Genomic DNA, 22,045 nt, shown 5'->3' with positions numbered 1-22,045 from the left:
AGTTTGGCAGAGATACCAAAACTAGACATGGCTCTATACAGATCGTCCCTGTAGATGCTGTCATATGCGGCCTTAAAATCGATGAAAAGATGGTGGGTGCAGATTTTGTGTTCTTGGGTTTTTTCCAAAATCTGCCGTAATGTGAATATTTGATCAACTGTGGACTTTCCTGGTCTAAAACCACACTGATAAGGACCTATCAGGTTGTTGACGATGTGCTTTAGACGTTCACATATTACGGCAGAAAAGATTTTATGGAAGATGTTAAGCAGACTGATTCCTCTATAGTTGGTGCAGTTTAGAAGGTCTCCTTTTTTCAGGATCGGGCAAACAATACTGAGGTTCCATTCATCGGGCATGCTTTCTTCCGACCATATCTTACAGATAAGTTGGTGCATGCTCCTAACGAACTTATCTCCAGCTGCTTTAAAGAGCTCGGCATTCAAGCCATCCGCTCCAGCGGCTTTATTAGACTTTAAATTAGATATGGCAATCTTTACTTCGTCTAAGTCGGGAGGACGGGATTGTTGGCTTTCGTCGACTATATTGAATAGATCATCCTGCCTGGCAGCGGAATTCAGTTCTTCGTCGCCGTTATACAGTCTGCAGAAGTGGTTCTTCCATATCCTCAGCATTGACTGAGGTTCCACTATGATGTTTCCACTTTCGTTATTGCAGCCTTCGGTTCTAGGTTTATGTACCTGTGAATTTCGTTTCACCTGTTCATAAAACTTTCGAACTTCATTCCTGCTTTTATACCCCTCAACATCTTCGACCGCACTCTTCTCATGCCCCCTCTTTTTCCTTCTGAGAAGCCGGCGTTCCTCTCGCCTCGTCTGCTCATAGAGCTCACGAGCAGCTCTCGTCCTTTTATGCAGCGCCGCTTTGCTTGCCTGTTGTTTGGCTGCATTTGCCTGGCGACATTCCTCATCAAACCAAGGGTTCCTTATTGGTGGCTGTTTGAAACCCAGCACATCTCTGATTGATTTTGGCACTGTTACCACTGGTTTTCGATACATTGTGGTGGCGGCAGAGAACTTCGAGAGAGGTTACTTGTAACTCGGTCGGAAAAGGATTTGGCGATCTCTGGCAATTGTAGCAATGTTATATCTTTTCCCCGCACCTCTCTGTCTTGCCTTGGGTCTGGAAATCCGAAGTGCTATCTTGGCTACAACGAGGAAGTGGTCCGAGTCGATGTTAGCTCCTCGGAAAGTTCGTACATCCATGATTGTGGAAGCGTGTCTGGCGTCGATCGCAATATGGTCAATCGGGTTGACGGTAGATTGATCTGGAGAAGTCCAAGTTCCTTTGTGGATGTTGAGGTTTGGAAAACACGTACGGGCTACTATGACGTTTCGCCCAGCAGCAAAATCTATGAGCCTGAATCCTTTGTCGGAAGTGTTGTCGTGCAGGCTGTTCTTCCCGATTATTCCACCAAAGTTGTGTTCCCTTCCTCGCTTGGCATTGGGCACTGTTCATATGTTTTGTCTAGGAGATCGAAGAACATATCTTTGGTCTTGTCGTCTTTCTCTTCTGTGGGGGCGTGCGCGCATATCAGGCTAATGTTGCCGAATTTGGCCTTGATGCGTATAGTCATGAGGTGCTCATTGATGCACCTATAGCTCAAGACTTCTCGCCTAAGTCTGGCTCCAATGACGAAGCCGCATCCAAATAAGCGCTGTTGGTTTTCGTGGTAGCAGTCACCATAGTAAATATCGCAGTTTTTCATCCTCTTTTTGACCGGCCCATCCCATCGTATTTCCTGGATGGCGGTGATATCTGCTTTATAGCGGTCTAGGGCCTCCGCTAATTCTTCCTTAACATTCCACGTGCATATCCGAAGTTCGTTGTCCTTTATTGGTTTGCATTGGTTGTCAACAGTAAATCCGTCCGTTTCCGCGGCTTGTTGGTGCTTCGCAACTATGAACTATAACTTCAATCAACTTGTCAAATATCAAAGTTTGACATTTAACAAGTTGATTAGAAGAGTTTTAATAACTGAAAATGAAATACATATGTATGTTGATGGAATTTTTTTTAATTTTAGAAGACGGAGTTTTAATAGTTTTGAACTATCAATTGACAGTTGATAATCAAATCAACTGATTGTTGACATTCGCATTAAAACAACAAACAAGTTTGAACAATTCGTACTTAAATGTCATTCTAAATTTCTAGATGACCGAGAAGTGAACATTTTCCAACTATCAATTGATAGTTGACAATCACATAAGTTGATAGTTGACAGTTGATTAAAACTACAGCCAACTTCGTACATTCGTGTGAATAAGTACCGTTCAAAAGTCTTTTATTTCTGATAAGAAAATCGGGCTGAAGAAACCTTTTTATCTAACTATGTAGCTCTTCCCTTTATCCAAAATATATATTCATGTAAAATGTAAGCACCTTTGTTAAACATTAATTCCAACATCTAATTGTTATCTATACAAAGGTTACATTAATTTTTATTCATTTTAGCCCCCAATTAAACTCCATTGTTTTGTAGGTATATAAATGTATATTGTATTTACTTTCTGTTAATCGTGTTTACACTTAACTTTTTCTTCAAGACCCCAATAACCAAACTACCAAAGCGTATATACCTACCTTTTGCCTACCTAATAACAATTAATTTTCTCCACCACTAGCCGAGTGGAAATAAAATTATTATTCTGTTCGATACCAATTCCCATCTAGGGTAAAAAGCAAAACCACACATTTATTTTGTACTACTCGCTGCGGAGGAGCTTACTATACCGTTTAGTGTGCAATGCTTTCCCGCCCATTTCTATGCTTGAGTTTTATTTCTATTTCTATTTTTTTTATTTTATTTGATTACTTTTCCAATCAATTTGCCATTTGAAATAACCTTCCATTTGCACACAGCGCCCTCTATATCTGTATACAATGGCCACTTTAAGTATACATTTTGCCTTTATTACTGTCTTTCGCTTGAATTTAATTCAACCCTTGGCCGTGATGTGGGGGTGCGGTCGATAGGTGGATAGGGATAAGTATATTCTTATTGTCAGTGGTTTCTAAATGCTGCCGGTAGGGTCGGTGGCTTTTTTATTCCAAATGTACATAATGCTATTCGGGTTCTTTTTTTTTTTTATTGACTAAAGGTATTTGTATAGCACACAGCATGGTTTACCTATGTTTGCTTTGTAATGTGTAACTGGCTTGGTTTCGATACTTAGCCGAGCCGGTGAAGCTGTTCGTTTATATTGCTTATGGTTTGTTGATTGCGGTATACAGTTTAGGTCTAGGTCTACAAGCTACAATCAACCCATTTAACCATCATTTTTGATATCGTTTTAACCATTTTATCTATAATTTTCCTTTTTTTTTTAACCCATCCCATCCGATGACCACTAAAGACTGTGGCAGCGACACCACATGGTTAATTTCAGAAACACTTGTCTAGACAAGAGCCTTAAACACCAAACGGATTAGTTTTTGTTTCCATTCGCCGGCCTTATATCATTGTTGTCTCTGTCTTTAATGTTGGTGGTAAAAATGTTTAGCTGTCATATCATATGTCATTCGCTAGTTCCCTTAACTGTCACAACTGCTCAGTTGGAACTAATCCCCTCATTACAATTGGATTATAATAGCTTTAAAGGTTTTTTTTCCTATGATTAAACTTCATTTACTCATACGAAGGGTACCTTCTGATGTTTTAAGAGTTTAACATCATGATTTAAATCACTTGTGGCATTATGGTATTTTTTGATCCATGAAGCACAATAATTGTTGCATGTACACTGTACAGTACATATAAATATAAGAAAGGAATGTAGACCTTGAACTTGCCAGCCAAAAAATGTTCTCGTAAATCACAAATAAAAAAAAACCAAGAAAGGAGAAGCCTGAAAATTCAATTAGGGAACGGCATCCTTTACAGACTTTAGCGAGTTGTAAATCAATATAAATGTGTATGTGTATACCAAATGTCAGTACCAAACATTTAAATATGTACTAAAGAAACAAAGTCGAAGGTTTTCACTGCCTTGCATTCTCTTTTTGCATTACTAAGTTATCAACAATAAATCAAAAAAAGAAATAATGTTTAAGTAAAAAAGTTGTAAGTGAAACTGTTTCGTGAAAAAAGAAATGGTCAAATTTTTAACCGGGTTCCTACTGACGTATATCATAGTTAAAATACCCCAAATGACATATTCTTTGTCCATATTTTGACACTTTGATATTTTAAATGGCTGCGTTCAATCTCAGAAAGATGGGGTATCCGAAAACCTTATTGTTGGTGTATTACGTGTAAAAGAGCAACTACTCAAAAACAGCTCAGATGTCAAAAAAGGTATCCAAGAATTTTTGGGGTATGTAGGTATCTGACAGAAATGAGATCAAAATTCTTCCAAACTATATCTAGGTATTGTCAATAGTACTCATAGTCCGACGAATCAGTTGAATTAAATTTTATCTTAGAATAATTTTGACTAAACAGCTTAAAGTCGTTTTTATTTTTTGACAGCTATCCAACTCGTTCAATAAGGTATCTAAAAATCCACCTATCCAACACAAGATTGAACGCAGCCAATGTCAAATTAAATTATATTCGTTAAGTTTTTGTATCATTGAACTGTCACTGTCATATGGGCGTGTTCAACAATTGTCTTTGATAAAACTTATATTAAAATATAGTTAAATGCTTTTAATTCAGATAATTTTTATCGTGTTAAGAAGATGTAAACAGTAGGCTACTTAAAATTTTACGCCATTTTGCACATTTGGGTTAAAATGTCTGTTGCTATAATCGAGACGCACTTATTACCTTCTACCACCCACATTCGCCTCCAGAGCAAAACAAAAAAAGCAAATACGCAACAAATTCTGACATTCTTAACAACAGCAACAACAACAATATTTCTTATAATCCGAGGAACTTGTGCAGAAAATGACAAATAATAACACTAAACTATACGTTCGTTAAGTTTTCAATTGTTTTTTATTTTATTTAACATTTACCATTTGTAATTCGATTATCATTATCATAAAATTTAATGTTTCGTTTTATTTCATTTTCATATTTAATTTTAAATGAAATATTCAATGTAAAGCTGAGCGAGCGTATTTTGTAGGTATACCTACAACTATTTGATGTTGCGTTCTAGAAATTCAATTTCATTCGAGATTCGAGAGAAAAATAGAGAAGTTTTGTTTTAATGTTTCAATTCAATGAATTTCACATTTAAATATTTTGTTGTGCTGGAAAAATGCATCATAGAAAGAGGGGAAATTTTGTGAGAGAAAAAGATAGGTATATATACTAAAGGTAGTCAATCTTAAAAGCTTTTCGTTTTATATTTATTGTAGCTCAGTTATAGAGTTGCCACATTTAAGTTATGACAAATATGAGTATGATTAATGAATTGAAAGCTTTTGTTTGGTTTCTTGTTCTGTTTTTTTTTTTTAAATATATTTTGTTAAACTTGGGGAAAATAAGTGATTAAAATTTCGATAATTGTTCCCATTTTCAAAAAGTGAAAATGAAATATTTGTGCTATCGAAAATATGGTTTTTAAAAACCTTTGGCTGTCATTTAAAATAAAAATAAAGAAATTGGGTGGCGCAACAGTCCGTTTCAGAACTAGGGCCTAGTGACAACTCTCAACCATTCCTGTGTGCGAGTACTGTTGTCAGGGATGAAGGGACCTACAGTTTTAAGCCGAATCGGAAAAGCAAATTTGAGAAAGCACTTTTCATAACAAGAATTACTCTTGGAGAGTTTGTCAATTCCTCGCAAGAGGCAGTACCCTTGAAAAAAAACTTTAGGTGGCACAGGCAGGGATCAACCCAAGACCTCTGGCATGACAGTGCACAGTGCATCGCACTAACCATCATGCCACGGGTACTACTGTCATTTAAAGAATCCAAATTCGAGCTTAGAAGAAATTGTAAAATACAAACAAATATTGTTTTAACTGTAAATTTATTCCAAAGAAAATTCCCATGACCCTCAACAACTTAAGTAAACGAAATAAAGAATTTCCTGTAGCGATTAAACAGCTTTGAATGTTCACTTTTAACACATCCTCAAACAAAATAAATAAACTGACACTGTCAAAAGCAGAACACTCAAGCTGTTCAAAAATTGTACCTTAAAACATTAAAACCAAACATTTTTGAACTTGAGAACAAAATAATTTCCATAAAAACTGCTGAAAAAGTTAAGGCAAATCAAAATGTAAGGAATTCCAGAGGGAAAGTATCATTAAAAAAATGAAAAGTTCAGTAATGGAAACTCTTTTGCATTCTTTAAATACAAAAATTAACAAAAAAGGTCCTAAATGTTTAGCCTTTGGGTTTTGAAAATAAATCAAGGCTTAACAAGACAACAACAAAACTTTTAATCGATTCTAATAGACACAAGTTCACTTTGAACACATCCTTAAACAAAATAAATAAACTGACACTGTCAAAAGCAGAACACTCAAGCTATTCAAAAAAAAACAACTTTAAAACCAAACATTTTTTGAACTCAAGAACCAAATAACTTCCATTAAAATTCCTGAAAAAGTCAAGGCACATCAAAATGTAAGGAATTCCACAGAAAAAACATCGTTTAAAAATTGAAAAAAAAAAATGCTTAAGGTCAATACCGGAAACCCTTTTATATTCTTTAAATACAAATTAACTAAAAAGGTCCTAAATGTTTAGCTTTTGGGTTTTAAAAAATAAATCAATGCTAAACAAGACAACAACAAAACTTTTAATCGATTCTAATAGACACAAGTTCACTATGAACACATCCTTAAACGAAATAAATAAACTGACACTGTCAAAAGCAGAACACTCAAGCTCTTCAAAAAAAAAACTTTAAAACCAAACATTTTTTGAACTTAAGAACCAAATAACTTCCATGAAAATTCCTAAAAAAGTCAAGGCACATCAAAATGTAAGGAATTCCACAGAAAAAACATCGTTTAAAAATTGAAACAAAAAAATGCTTAAGGTCAATAATGGAAACCTTTTTGCATTCTTTAAATACAAAAATCAACAAAAAAGGTCCTAAATGTTTAGCCTTTCGGTTTTAAAAATAAATCAAGGCTTAACAACAACAAAACTTTTAATCGATTCTAATAGACACAAGTTCACTTTGAACACATCCTCAAACAAAATAAATAAACTGACACTGTCAAAAGCAGAACACTCAAGCTCTTCAAAAATTGTACCTTAAAACTTTAAAACCAAACATTTTTTGAACTTAAGAACCAAATAACTTCCATGAAAATTCCTGAAAAAGTCAAGGCACATCAAAATGTAAGGAATTCCACAGAGAAAACATCGTTTAAAAATTGAAACAAAAAAATGCTTAAGGTCAATAATGGAAACTCTTTTAAAAAAAAGGTTAAAAATGTTTAGCCTTTGGGTTTTAAAAATAAATCAAGGCTAAGCAAGACAACAACATAACTTTTAATCGAATCTAATAGACACAAGTTCAACAGGTAACCAATAATTTCCAATAGAGTTGCTACTATCTTCTTATTAACAGTTATATTAAATTGTACTAAAAAGTATTTTTAACTACAAAAAGCATTAAGTTAACTCTGTAAAAGCGTAAACAATGGTTTTTCGTTGGAGCTTTTTAAAAATTTGCTAAAAGCTTCATCACACTATAATATCTCACGAAAGCTAAGTAAGTTGTCATTGAGCTACCCCTTTGAATGTCTCTTTTATAGTAGCGTTCTCTGTTTACGTTTAGCCTTTCTTCCAGTATCCATAAGCTCCACTGGAAAATATTGTTTAACTGTACATTTGTACATGGGATGGTGAAGCATCCACTATAAAGCTGGTTATAGCTGCTACTGGTACTGCTGCTGGTTTTGATGCTGCTACTGGTGCTGGTTCTGGTGCTTTGGCTGATGGTGCCTCTGAGCTGATATTATGCTCCCAATAGGCCAAGCAAACTGATTGCTAAGTAAATTCTTACGATAACGTCGTTTTTCCTCTCATTCTCTTTTTTAGTTGAGGAGATATAACAACCACTTTTATCACAACGTTCTCGTGTCGGTCGGTCGTTCGCTATCGTTTTATCTCGCTTGCTCTTAAGCGAAATTCAAAGCTGTGCTGGGATATTTGCCTTTCGGTTGTTATTTTTGTTGTAGGTATATTTCAAATCGACAGGGAACGACCGACAACGAGCGACGTTCGAAAGGGTAGAGTCTCAATATAGCGAGAAAATTCATACAACTACAACAACAGCAACAACATCACAAAAATGACAAAGGAAAATCTGAGCCACAAGATATGTAAGAGGGAGCAAATAATTCCACTCTGCTCCGCTCCACTCTGCTCCACCTTGATGTTGTACTGCTGGATATACTGCTACTATACTGCTTTTGCTCTTTAATTTTGTTCTGCGAAGCCACCATTTAGTTGTTTACTGTTAGTCGTCGCGATTTCTGTCGTCTGCGGTTGCCCTTAAAAATAAGATATAACTTATTTTTTTTTTAAGATAAAAATCCGGAAAAAGCGCGTACGACGGGATGTGAAGAATTGTGTCTTTAACGACGAAAATTTTTTTGTTTATTAACTGCTTCGCCTTTCGCTCGTTTTTTATTTATCCTGTTTTTGATTTTTGATTTTTGCCAAAATAAAAAAAATATAAATAAATAATCTTAGATCAAATAAGTGGTGAAATAAAAAATTTTCAAGAAAGGATACAAAGCATAATCTCGAGAGATATGCACTTTGATCAATTTCACAATTGAACCAATAAATTCTAAACAAAAGAAAAAAGAAGTGTCGGTAACACAAACGGAGGATCAACAGCGGTAATTTGTTTGCCATTTTGTCACATCACGGCTCCTACGGGAATTCAACACAAATTCGCCGCGCCGTTGTGTGTTTGTTTCCATAAACAAAGACCACTGTGATCAATTTTGACAGCTGACTTACGTCACAGCTGATTTGATTGTTGTTATTTACACGAAGCGTGATCAGAAATTGCATTGCATCTTCGCCCGCTCGTTTCGAGTTCGAAATTACAAATTCGCCGTTGAAGATCGATAAAGTAGTGTCGCTGCTTAAAGAAGTTTTCGCAGTTTGTTTTTATCAGAATAAGACACATTTTGTGTGTTCTGTTCGATTTAAAGAGTGTAACGGAGTCAACGGAAGTTGACAGGTTGATTTTAGGTTTCCGTGTGATCGGTAAAAAGTTGTTTCAATCAAATTCGCCGTAAGTTTCTGAACAAGTGCATTCAACGATAATTTTTAAGAAAAAAATAAATAATTATAATCTGTGATTTAAAATATTTGCACATAAAAGTATTAATCAAGCATTTGTTATAATAATAATTGTCCTTTTTCGATAAAGTAGTTTGTTGTTAACGGCAGTTGTTGTCAAGTGTCAGTTGTAGTTGTCATTTTAAATTCTTTTTTGAAAAATAGTTTTTCGTGCCGAAGATAAGTGAAAACTGAAGTGAACTCTAAGCACCACAGAAAAAAATAGGAAAAAAGGAAGCAAAGTGAAAAAAGTAAATACCTACTTGTATAAGAAACAAAAAAGGAAATCCTCCATCCAAATAAAAATTCTTGGCAATAGTTTGTATTTGTTTTGCGTGGCACGCCTCCCCGTATATCTAAAGTGCAGACGATGAACGACGACGTCGACGATGATGACGACGGGGTTAAGTGTGCTGAGAGAATAATGAATAGAAAAGAATTGGGTACAAATTCTTATGCAGTTCGGTGCACAATATGCTAAAAAATCCTCGGGAAAAGCGAAATAAAGAAAAAAGGGAAAAACTATAAAAGCCGCAGGATTTAGCCATGCAATCGTGTGTCTCATGCTTTGCTCAAGCTTCTCATCGTCACCCTCTCCATTCCTTTGGCACCGTTTTGGTGCAGCAAGGGTCCAAACGACTCTACGTGAATAGTGTAGACTTTGGGGTACGAGAAGGGATCTTTGCTTTTTAGCGACCTGCGAGCTGCGAACAGTCTAAGCCACGACACGACCAACGAAAGGACGAACTAACTATATACATATACCGTTAGCGTTCGTTGATGAAGGATAACAATTTCTCTTGTATTTATATACACACATCCGCTTTCATTCGGAAAAATATGAGTCTCCATGTGTACGTTGGTATATCTCCTATTTCGTGTTTCTATCTCCTTTTTGTTTTGTTCTGTTTTCTTTAGTGTCCTTTGCATTTTAATTATTCAGAGCACATAGTTGTAGGTCCTTGTGGGTAATTGTATCCATGAGGCGGTTTTACCCTATTCCTACGTGTCCTGTCCAACTCCGACCCGACCCGACCAACCAACCAACCTCTCTCCATTGGGATTGGAATTTGGACTGGGAGTCATATTCACTGCAACGTCACTTACCTAGATAGATAGCATAGGTGAAACTTGGTAGGTTATGTTACCTACAATCTATAGCTCTATGGGTTTGTAGAAGGGGCGCTTCTGTTTCAGGTGAATTGGATTTGTTTATTTTTGTTCTCCTTTTCCTTGTTTGCGTTTTTGCTGTTTTATGATGTACACCTTCTTTCTTTGTTTCTTTTCTTTTTTTTTGAACTTCCTGATCCTTCCCTGTTTGCTTCTGCCTCGGGTCCTGGTTCTGGCCTGGTCCTCCTATGGCGATGATGGTATCGTTTTTGCAGTCTTTGTTTAAATACAAATCGAAAATTCATTGACACTCGGTGCTGTTTTCTGTGTTTGCTTTTTTTTAATATCTTCCTCGTGCTCTTTTTTCGTGAGAGTTGCTTCGTGTAAAGTGCCTCCAGGGTTCTTTGACTTCTTTTCTTGTGTTTTGTTGTGGACTTTAATGCTATGGAGTGTGAGTCATGTTTTATTGCAGTTAATTTAAAGTTCCTTTTTTTTTTATTTTTGGTGTGTTTAAATTTATACCTAATGCCATTAACCGAAGTAGTTTTTTGTTCGTGTTTATTTTTTATTAAACTTTACATTTTTATTTTTAAATTCTTCATATAAATGTGCAGTGCATAAATGTGTAAAAAGAATTGAGGTCGTTTTTTTTTCAATCTTTAGGGAGAGAATGTGAATTCGCCGCAGTTTTATTTTTCGCCTGAAGCAATATTGTTGTTGGTTGCATTTTTATGGTCTGGTAAACATGTTAATTAAATAATGTTATCTCTTATCCATGTGGGGAATGGATAATTTTGTTGATGTTTTTTAACTCTTTATCTTTTCATGAACTTGAAGATTTGTTAGATTGTTTACATAATAATATGAGTAAATAATTGTTTAATTAAAGAATGAGTTAATCATCTTTCTTGTTCTTCTTGTATGAATCAAATTTCTTTTACATTTTGTTCCTCCTTAAAATGTTTCCAATAGTTTTAATTTATACACTTATACAGTCCGGAACATTTAGATAGCGTCACGTATCTTATTTTATATTCTTTAACTTAATAATTTACGTAACTTCGAATTTGATGAGAACCTATGGAATTTTGTATTTTGTTGCAAGTTAAAATTGCATTTTTTTAAATAAGAGGAGCTTCAAATAGTTCCGAAATCGTCTGAAATTATTTCGTTTAGATACACTTAAATCCAATATTTCTTATTTGTAACATTAAAAGAAAACTACATCATTTTCTTTTTTAACCCTTAGTGGACACACCTCATTTAGGCCCATTAGTGGCCACACGGTGTAACTCATTACCACACGATGAAAAAGATGCTTTTTTAAGCCTTTTAGCTGATTTTATCATTTTAGGGGAAGAGAACTTCAACGTTTCTCATGGTTTAGATTTTTTAATTTAAAGTCGAATTAAAAAATAAACGCAAACGGCCACACGGGCTAACTAATTACACCAGGCCAAGGAAACTAACTTTTAAAACCATGCATTTGTGTTGGCTTACTATGTGGCGAAGGTACTTCTTAAAATGACCTGCCACCATTAGATGCCATTTGCTGTGTTAATTTAAAAGGTTTAAGACTTCTTATTTCACCTGCAGTAAAGAATTACCTCGTGTGGCTGCTTAAGGTTAAGAAAAGTATTTTATGTATTTGTTTCCTATAGCTTGAAAAATGTGTCTTTCATGGAATCATACAGGATTAAAAAAAAACGGGGAACACTTTTAATAAACATTACTATTTCGACAAGTGACAGGTCACATTTTATTAATTTACAACTTTAAAAATGTCAAAACTTTTTTTCATAAACTATTCGACAATTTGGTAGAAATGTAGGAAAATACCAAAAAGTTTTAATCTTTTTGTTTCATAAAGAAATTGGCATTGTCAGGAATTGTCCGACAAATTTGCCACTGTTGTTTTTGCGCTTTGCTCCGTTTTTAACTTCCCATGGGAAGTTATTGTAATGGGTCCGATTTGTCAAATTGAAAATGTTGGCATTTCTCGACGTTTCAAGGTCCCTAGAGTCGAAATAAAAGATTTTTAGAAAGATGTCTGTGCGTTCGTGTGTACGAACGTACGTCCGTTCGTCCGTCCGTTTTTTCGTCGTCCATAGCTCAACAACCAGAAGAGATATCGACTTCAAATAAATTTTGTTCTACAGATAATAAGGCAGACAGATGCAGAAAGGGCTCTCAAGAAAAATGCGTGGGTAGTTTTTTTTGTCCATAGCAGTTTAAAAAAGAGACAATTTTGGTTAACCCTAAATATCTTAAGAACCAAAAACGCTAGAGTTTTGAAACAAAGAAGTATATTTTTTGAAAAAAAATCCAATTAACTGTTTTCAAAAACTGAAAAAAATGTGTCACCTCGAAAATTTTACGAACAAAAAATGATTTTATCTCCACATCATTTTGTGAAACGAAAAATAACGTTAAATAACATAAAAAAAACATTACTCAAATTTGATAAAAAATTGACTTCGACTCGAACATCTTTTCAAAACTTTGAGGTTATGGCTTCCACCTAATTTTAACTTACAAAAAATATTGTTTTCACCATTCGGACAAATTTTGATAAAAATCAAATTGACAGATTTTTAAATAAAATTAAAAACCCAACTAAAAAAATTGATAAAAGTTTTTAAAAATTGATTTTCGCCTCAATTATCTTTTTAAACATTTGAGATATTGGCCTTAAACTACCTTCAACTTTTAAAAAATATTGATTCAGCATTGAGTACAATTATGAGAAAAATCAAATTGACATTTTTTTTACAAAAAAAAAAAAAAAACTTAAAAGAAAATTTACATAATTTGGTAAAAATTGATTTTCGACTCAAATATCTTTTCAAAACTTTGAGATTATGGCTTTAAACTTCAAACTCTTATCTTTTAAAAAATATTGTTGTCAACACTCAGTAAAATTTTAAGAAAAATCGAATTGACAGTTTTTTTTACAAAAAATTAAAACCTAACAAAAAACAATACTAAAACATAGTAAAAATTTACTTTCGACTCAAATAGCTTTTCAAAAATTAAAAATATTGTCTTCAAACTTTTTTATTTCACGGAAAATATTGTTTTCGATATTCAGTAGTTTTTTTTTTATCTAAAAATCCAACAGTCCGTTTTTTCATAATGAAAAAATAAAATCTACAAGAAATAGTATGCAAATTTGGTAAAACTTGATGTTCGGTTCCTGATATCTCTGAAATTAACGGTATTTTGTTGGAAAATCTATCCATAGTATAGTGGGATCTTATACTAATAACAAAAACAATATGCATAGTATGATTAACACCGATAAAAGTTAGAGTAGAATCGTACTATGGATAGGTTTTTGGCATTTGTACGAGTCTCGAATAGATCTCATGTGATTTCGTTCTCAAATGTTGGTACGGTTGATATTGCATTTGTATCTCGATGGCTTTGTTCGTTGAGTAGTTGTGTATTTGGAATCATGTGTTTTCCATTGGGGAAAAAATCAATCTATTACTCTTGATATTATTTAGTTTTGTTAGTGAAAATGGACTATCTGGGCTTATTTTGCAAGAGAAAACAATAGAAAAGATATTTATGTTTTTCCAAAGTTTCATCTCAGTTTAGATTAAATAAATATTCATGGTGTTTCCACCGCACAAAAAGATTTAAAAATGATTAACTTTGACAGCACTTTCTAAAATGCAAATGGTGTTTCGATGTTTCTTATGAAGTAAGAATAAGTAAGATAGTTTGATTCGTGTTAAACAACGAAGAACTGAATAGTTCAGCACCATACACAAATATTCTACCTTTTCCATGTGCAATTTTTTTTTCAATTTGATTAAACTAAAACTATATTTTGTACACAAACATTCAAATAAACAGACCATAACACATTATCTGTAAAACCAACTCCTCTACACAAGTTTTTCTTCGCAAATTTTGACTCGACTCCGATCCCCGACGGATCAACACCACATGTTAATGTTGCAGTCTACGAACAACACCCTCCTTGAAGCAATTGTTAAATAAACTTTTTTTTATAAAATCTCAATTTCCAGATGCTTCCTTACCATTTCTTCTTGAAAATTGTCCACTTCGGTAGTTTTAGTTAGTTTTTTTGCTAAGTTAATTTTAAAATTTGATTTTCACAAAACTTTCATCTATTTGTGTGTGTTTTTTTTTTAAATTATTATTCTGACAGATCTTCTTTCAGTTGTACCAATTTTTAAACACAAAAATCTGGCTAATATTGCGGTTCGTTTTGTTGGCAATTTCTCACTTCACTATATATGGAATACCAAAAAAAAGCACTTATTAATTTCATTTATCCAATTTGTAAAACTTTAAGAAATGCTACTTAAATTGGTAAAAATGTGTGTTTCGACTAAAAATCTAGTCTAGATTTTCAAACTAAACTATTTCTTTATATAAATTTTGTATGTTGTATATTATATTGTTGGTAACTTTAAAATTTGTATAAATAATTCAACACTAACAACTTTTTTAACCCAAGACGAAAACGTACAAAGTTTTAAGCAAGACAAATCGACAGACGGGTAGGGAAGTTATCAGTGTGGGTCGCATCCCAGCCTCTTTTGTTTTTAAACGGTGATTTTTTAAGAGCTTGAGAACTTAAAAAAAAAAAAACGCATACAATTTGCAAAATCTCATCGATTCTTTATTTGAAACGTTAGATTGGTCCATGACATTTACTTTTTGAAGATAATTTCATTTAAATGTTGACCGCGGCCGCGTCTTAGGTGGTCCATTCGGAAAGTCCAATTTTGGGTAACTTTTTCGAGCATTTCGGCCGGAATAGCCCGAATTTCTTCGGAAATGTTGTCTTTCAAAGCTGGAATAGTTGCTGGCTTATTTGTGTAGACTTTAGACTTGACGTAGCCCCACAAAAAAAATAGTCTAAAGGCGTCAAATCGCCTTGATCTTGGTGGCCAACTTACCGGTCCATTCCTTGAGATGAATTGTTCTCCGAAGTTTTCCCTCAAAATGGCCATAGAATCGCGAGCTGTGTGGCATGTAGCGCCATTTTGTTGAAACCACATGTCAACCAAGTTCAGTTCTTCCATTTTTGGCAACAAAAAGTTTGTTAGCATTGAACGATAGCGATCGCCATTCACCGTAACGTTGCGTCCAACAGCATCTTTGAAAAAATACGGTCCAATGATTCCACCAGCGTACAAACCACACCAAACAGTGCATTTTTCGGGATGCATGGGCAGTTCTTGAACGGCTTCTGGTTGCTCTTCACTCCAAATGCGGCAATTTTGCGCTTATTTACGTAGCCATTCAACCAGAAATGAGCCTCATCGCTGAACAAAATTTGTCGATAAAAAAGCGGATTTTCTGCCAACTTTTCTAGGGCCCATTCACTGAAAATTCGTTGTGGCAGATCGTTCGGCTTCGGCGGATGAAATGTCAAAGCATACTGAGCATCTTTCTCTTTGACACCATGTCTGAAATCCCGCCTGATCTGTCAAATACTAATGCATGAAAATCCTAACCTCAAAAAAATCACCCTTTATATCATCTTGTTGATAACTTTACATTCCTCATAAATAATTGAACTAACAACTTTTAAGCAAGACAAATTGACAGACGTAATGGGAAGTTATCAGTGTGGGTCGCATCCCAGCCTCTGTTCGTTTTTAGTTTCAGGCGCTTCAAATGTCAAGCACTCTTGATCAACATACTTATTGTCATTCGGCTAACTACTAAACTTCTACTTTTCATGTAGTTGAATTAAAATTTAATATTTTCTTGGCACAATTTCTCAAAACTTTTAGATTTAGTTTAAAAAAAGAAACAATATGTGAGCCTTTCCAATTATTACGGACTGTATGCATATCTCTTATATGCGTATGCTATGTTCCTGAATGCAACTGACAGAAAGAAGTGACTTGAATCAAAGTGAATAACCAACAAAGTTCTGAGATATTTGATGTATATTTCTATTCATTCTTGGACTTTATTACTTAATTTTAATTGACTTTTTCAGAACTCAGAACTATGACCAAGTTCTTATTGATTCAAAGAGGAAACTTTTTGATTTCTTAAAAATGTCTGATATGAATATATCAAATGTTTAAAGGTTTTCCATTGAAATTCTTTGAAAAGAAACGTTCTTTAACCTTTTTAAAAGAAATGGACCGAAATCACTTAAGCGTGCTACTTTTGTTACCATGAGAGAGACATTGACAAATTGTTCAAAATATACTTCTAATCGATACAAGAAAAATTGATTATGAATCATTTTTTTATAGAAATTCAAAATTTTTTAATTTTTAGAAGTGTGATGGATTAATTTTATTGTTATGAACCAAGTGCATGAGTTTCAGCTTAGAACAAATTGTAATCTATGTACTTCTAAACTAATATTATAAAGCTGAAAAGTGTGTTTGCTTGCTTGTTTGAACGTTCTTATCTCAGAAACTATTGCTCTGATTTGGATAATTCCTTCAGTGCTATAAAGCTTATTTATTGAGAAACAGTATAGAATATATATAACACTACTCACCAATAAAGAATGTTTCAAAATCAGGCATATTTAGTTTTTCCTCGAATGAGCTTCCACTGCGTGCGCTGGGAAGAACGTCAAAGTTTAGTTAAATAAATGTATGACTTACTTATTTCTTTGAACAATTATACTTATATTCATAGTTCTATAAAAATTTGGAACTAATTTTCAATTTCAATTTCCGAAAATGGTGATAGGAAATTTTAGATTAATGAGGCGCAATTGATTCCAGTATTATCAAACATCATGTAAAAGAAATATTAATTCCTTCACATAAACAAAACGTCGCCGTGCGTAGCCACTGAAGTAAAAAGCATATTGTGTAACAATCGACTTATTAGAACTTATCCATATAAAAATGTTTCTCAATCGAAAAGTGTGGTCCTTTCATTATCCGCTGGGTTTAACCACTTCCAAGCTTTTGTGTATGGGGCTACACTTCAGTCAGTTTAACTCTATCCTCTTTTTCACTAAAATTCCTGATTGTTGCTTTTCTATGCTCCCTGAAAAATATGGTATGCATCAGAACGACTAAGTTGGAAACACTTTTTATGGTACAAGTGGCAGTTTTGTAAATTCTGTCAAGTCTTTCCAAGAGGCAGTAAGCCGGATCAAACTATTGCTATTGTTCAAACTATTCTTAAGGTAACAAAATACAACTTTAATACTTACAAATTTGTATTTGTGTTTAACAAGCTACAGCACAACACTCAAATACTTAAACTCTTTAATTTCGTATTAAACAAAAATTGTGTAGTAATGACCCTACAAATTGACCAAAAAAAGACATGACTTATGCGATCAGAATTAAACTAGCAGCCATTTACATTCCCCTCATCGAAAAATTTAACCTTGAACTCAGTTTATCCTTATGCCCAACTTATAACGTTCTGTCAAGTAAAGAGATTTTTTTTTTCAGCCGCACATCAAGAATGTTAAACAGTTTACTCGGCTAAATGTTTCCCACAAATTCAATTCCAATGTGTATCTGAAATTAATTTAAAATCCTATCCCCCATTACTAACTTGAGGCATTGTGTTAAATATTTTAAAACTTCTGTCAAAATTTATCGAATTAATAATATTCGACAGTACTCCACCTTAAACGGAAAATCTTAAGATAAAAGCGAACATACAAATATATTGTTTGTAAGTCTTATTACTTCTAATGAAAGATCAAGATATTATATCTCAATAGGCTTCTTTTTTTATCTTACCATAACAGTCAAGTAATTATTCTTAATCTTGATTTGGTTTTTATTCATTACAAAGCATTACTAAACCAGTCATAAAACGAGTACTAGATTTTCGACATTCTCCTTCTTCCAAAAACCAACATTGAATAAAATAGTTATCTTGACCATTTAGGTAGGTATATACAGCTTTCAAATGTCTTTCAACTTGATTGAAAAAAAAAATAACAAAGCAAAGTCTTTGATTACAGTAAAACCCAAGTATGAATTCTTTATTTTTGGTTTCTTGAATCAACTCATTTGATGTGCTATTAATAATATTTCTTTAAGATCAAATCAAGGATATTTTTTTTTCAATAGTCATGTTTTAATTCAGGATAAAGAATATAAGGCATTTTACTTCCCAAAAGAAAATACTTAGATTCGTGTTCTTTTTGAAACGTAATTATTAAATTATGATGCACGTCAAAGCGTAATCTAAAGAAGATAGTGTACTTAACGTTCAAAAGGATCTTAAGGTTAACTTACTTTTGTTTACTTTAAGCTAATAAATTATTGTGAGCATAAATTAATTTTTCTTTGAATTCACATTTTATGAATTTTATTTGGAATTATATAAAAGAAAAAAAAAATAATGTCTTGATTCAACGAAGGTATCATATTAACATTTTAGTGTGTTTTTGACAAGCTTAAAATTGGAATACCTTTAATAGAAATTCCAAGGTATAAATGTTGAAATTGAAAAAGCTGTTGACAAGAACATAAATGTGCACATGTACATAAGTTAAGTACCACTTATGAACATCATGAGCAAACATAGATGTAGGTAAGGGAGCTTTCATTTAAACGATAAGTTACGTACGTAGGTGATGAACAAAATATCGTTGTCGTTGAAAAATTTAAGCAGCGAATAATGAATTCAAAGACATTCATAAAATTGCTGTCATCTGCAAAATCACTTAATTAAAGAAGTCATATGTCAAAGAATTTATGTAAAGTGATATGAATGTATAGAACTGACCGTGAGAGAATTGACGACAAAAGATAGCTCCTTTATCAGACCATTTAAAAAATACCTTAGACGTCTAGGGAAATTCCGTCAAAACTGAAGAGATTCAATTGCATACATTTCTTAAAAACTTCCAAAAAGGAGCTTCAACTTGAAATAGAGGTTTTTTGAAAAAAAATTCTGTAAACATTCCTGAACTAATATAAACGAAGAATAAATTAACCTTCAAGATTTTCAATAAGAATGCGTTGTGTCAGACTAAATTTGAAATGCCAAAAAACATGAGAAATTAGATGACCTACGCAGAAGACACGAAACGAAAATTGTTGAATTTAATTTCAAGTTTAAAAAAGGGCTAAAGAATTCAATTGATCAATTGATTGATAGTATAGGGGTTCTTCAGCAGGGAATGTTGACAAAAGTAACATTTTTAATCCGCCTTGAGTAAGAAAAGACGGGAGGGTAACTCCTTAAACCAAAAACATAGCGTACAGTGTTGTTAAACGTAACGTCTGTTGTTAGCACCACATTTGGAAAATATCTCAAATCCATAAGTCAGAATTGGGTTTTCGCTATCAAGAGGCGAGTTTGAATCGGCGTAATTTTTGCCTACGGCGTAGTTGATATGAGTGTCCTAGTTATGATGCGTTTTAAATGTCACTTAAAAGATTTTGACAGTTTGCACGTATTCAATTACAGAGCCATTAAATATTATATTATAAAATTGGTTCTAGACCAACTATAGATATTTTGCAGATAAGATTCAATAGAACTTACGCAGTTTTCAATAAGTCCGAAGGAACAGCTTTTGAATAATTGGACATCGTCAGCATACATGTGAATAGAAGAATTTGTTCTTTGCCTTTGAAACTCGTTCATACCAAGGGAAAAAAGTAAAGGTCCAATAATAGAGCCTTGTGGAACACTTTTAATTGTGAGAAGAAAACTCGAGCATCTGTTTCCTACAAAAACAGCTTGTTTTCTGTTTGCAATGTATGATATAATTAAATTAGCAGATCAAGGTTAAAAGTTATACTCGTACTTAGTCAAGAGTTTGTGGTCTAAGGTGTCAAAAGCCTAAGAAAAGTCGAGCAGCACGAGAATAGTAACTATATCAATGTCCATGGCCTGTCTTATTTCTTTCACGACGTTTATTATTTCCATTATGCAGCTGTTTTTAGGACGAAGATAGGATGGAATAAGCCTAAGAATGTTTTGATGTCTGATTTGTTTTTTGAAGATGGGACTTAATTTAAACAATTTTCACTACCTTGGCTAGTTTCAAGTCATTAGAATTGTGTTCTTTGTATGTGTTACAAAAAAAAGAATGATTGGAAGTACAGCTTTGATGAAAACTAGATGGAAATCATCCACTGCCATAGAATTAGATTTTGTAGAAATAAGCCTTTCAACAAACATCCTTGTTTTGCATTCTTGAAAAATTAAACTTATGTGAGTTTGTTGCATTTAAAAATTTGGAGACGTTTTAAATTTTATTCTCAGTATCGAAAGGCAATGTGACGAACTTTATTCTGCTATGTTATTTTTCCAACTTAATCCTAGTGTCCGAAAAATGTGTCTATAGCTGTCGACCCAGAAAAAGAAAAACTAAACCGTATCCTGTAAGCATGTGCCTATTAATGCATTTTAAAAGAGATAGCGACCTTGCTCATGATCCATTGTTCTTTATTAAAAATATGTTGTAATATCATTTGTGGAATGAACGATTCAAAAGATTGACTAAGAATCGAAAAAGCTGAGTTTTCATCAATTCTACGGGCTACAGTACCAATATTCTCAGTTGTTCTTGAGCGAAAAAACCAGCCGAGTTTTCTTCAATTCTACGTGCTACCGAACCAATGTTCTCAGTTGTTCTTGAGCGACGCACACGTTTTCGATTTAATATCATTTGTGAAATTAATAAGTGAAAACATCGAAAAAGCCAAGTTTTCTTCAATTCTACGGGCTACAGTACTAATGTTCTCAGTTGTTCTTGAGCGAAAAAGCCGAGTTTTCTTCAATTCTACGGGCTTCAGTACCAATATTCTCAGTTGTTCTTGAGCGATAAAGCCGAGTTTTCTTCAATTCTACGGGCTACAGTACCAATGTTCTCAGCTGTTCTTGAGCGACGCACACGTTTTCGATTTAATATCATTTGTGGAATTAATGAGTGAAAAGATCGAAAAAGTCGAGTTTTCTTCAATTCTACGGGCTACAGGACCAATGTTCTCAGTTGTTCTTCAGCGAAATGTTCTCAGTTGTTCTTCATCGATAAAGCCGAGTTTTCTTCAATTCTACGGGCTACAGTACTAATGTTCTCAGTTGTTCTTCATCGATAAAGCCCAGTTTTCTTCAATTCTACGGGCTACAGCACCAATGTTCTCAGTTGTTCTTGATCGAAAAAGCCGAGTTTTCTTCAATTCTACGGGCTACAGTACCAATGTTCTCAGTTGTTCTTGAGCGACGCACACGTCTTCGATTTAATATCATTTGTGGAATGAATGAGTTAAAAGATCGAAAAAGCCGAGTTTTCTTCAATTCTACGGGCTACAGTACCAATGTTCTCAGTTGTTCTTGAGCGAAAAAGCCGAAATTTATTCAATTCTACGGGCTACAGAACCAATGTTCTGAGTTGTTCTTGAGCGACGCACACATTTTCGATTTAATATCGTTTGTGGAATAAATGAGTGAAAAGATCGAAAAAGGCAAGTTTTCTTCAATTCTACGGGCTACAGTACCAATGTTGTCAGTTGTTCTTGAGCGACGCACACGTTTTCGATTTAATATCATTTTTGAAATGAATAAGTGAAAAGATCGAAAAAGCCGAGTTTTCTTCAATTCTACGGGCTGCAATACCAATGTTCTCAGTTGTTCTTGAGCGAAAAAGCCGAGTTTTTTCAATTCTACGGGCTACAGAACCAATGTTATCAGTTGTTTTTGAGCCAAAAAGCCGAGTTTCCTTCAATTCTAT

At 33.8% G+C, this 22,045-nt stretch overlaps 1 protein-coding gene across 3 annotated transcripts in view; it reads left to right on the top strand.

Annotated features, from left to right (window-relative positions):
* The window catches only part of LOC129944419 (mannosyl-oligosaccharide alpha-1,2-mannosidase IA), a 317,254-nt gene that overhangs the window by 55,397 nt on the left and 239,812 nt on the right, over positions 1-22,045 (top strand). The window contains exon 1 of one of the 3 annotated variants that reach the window (XM_056053835.1): positions 8,297-9,202. The exons of 1 other annotated variant lie outside the window; for it this stretch is intronic. The gene's annotated coding sequence lies outside the window, so the exon portion shown is untranslated. Of the gene's footprint in view, positions 1-8,296; positions 9,501-22,045 lie in introns of those variants that run through there. One more of the 3 variants, XM_056053834.1, reaches the window with a different exon arrangement.

Source organism: Eupeodes corollae, chromosome 2, assembly GCF_945859685.1.
Source record: "Eupeodes corollae chromosome 2, idEupCoro1.1, whole genome shotgun sequence".
Taxonomy (NCBI): domain Eukaryota; kingdom Metazoa; phylum Arthropoda; class Insecta; order Diptera; family Syrphidae; genus Eupeodes; species Eupeodes corollae.
The sequence above is the reverse complement of the archived record's forward strand: the minus strand, read 5'-3'. Positions and strand labels throughout refer to the sequence as shown.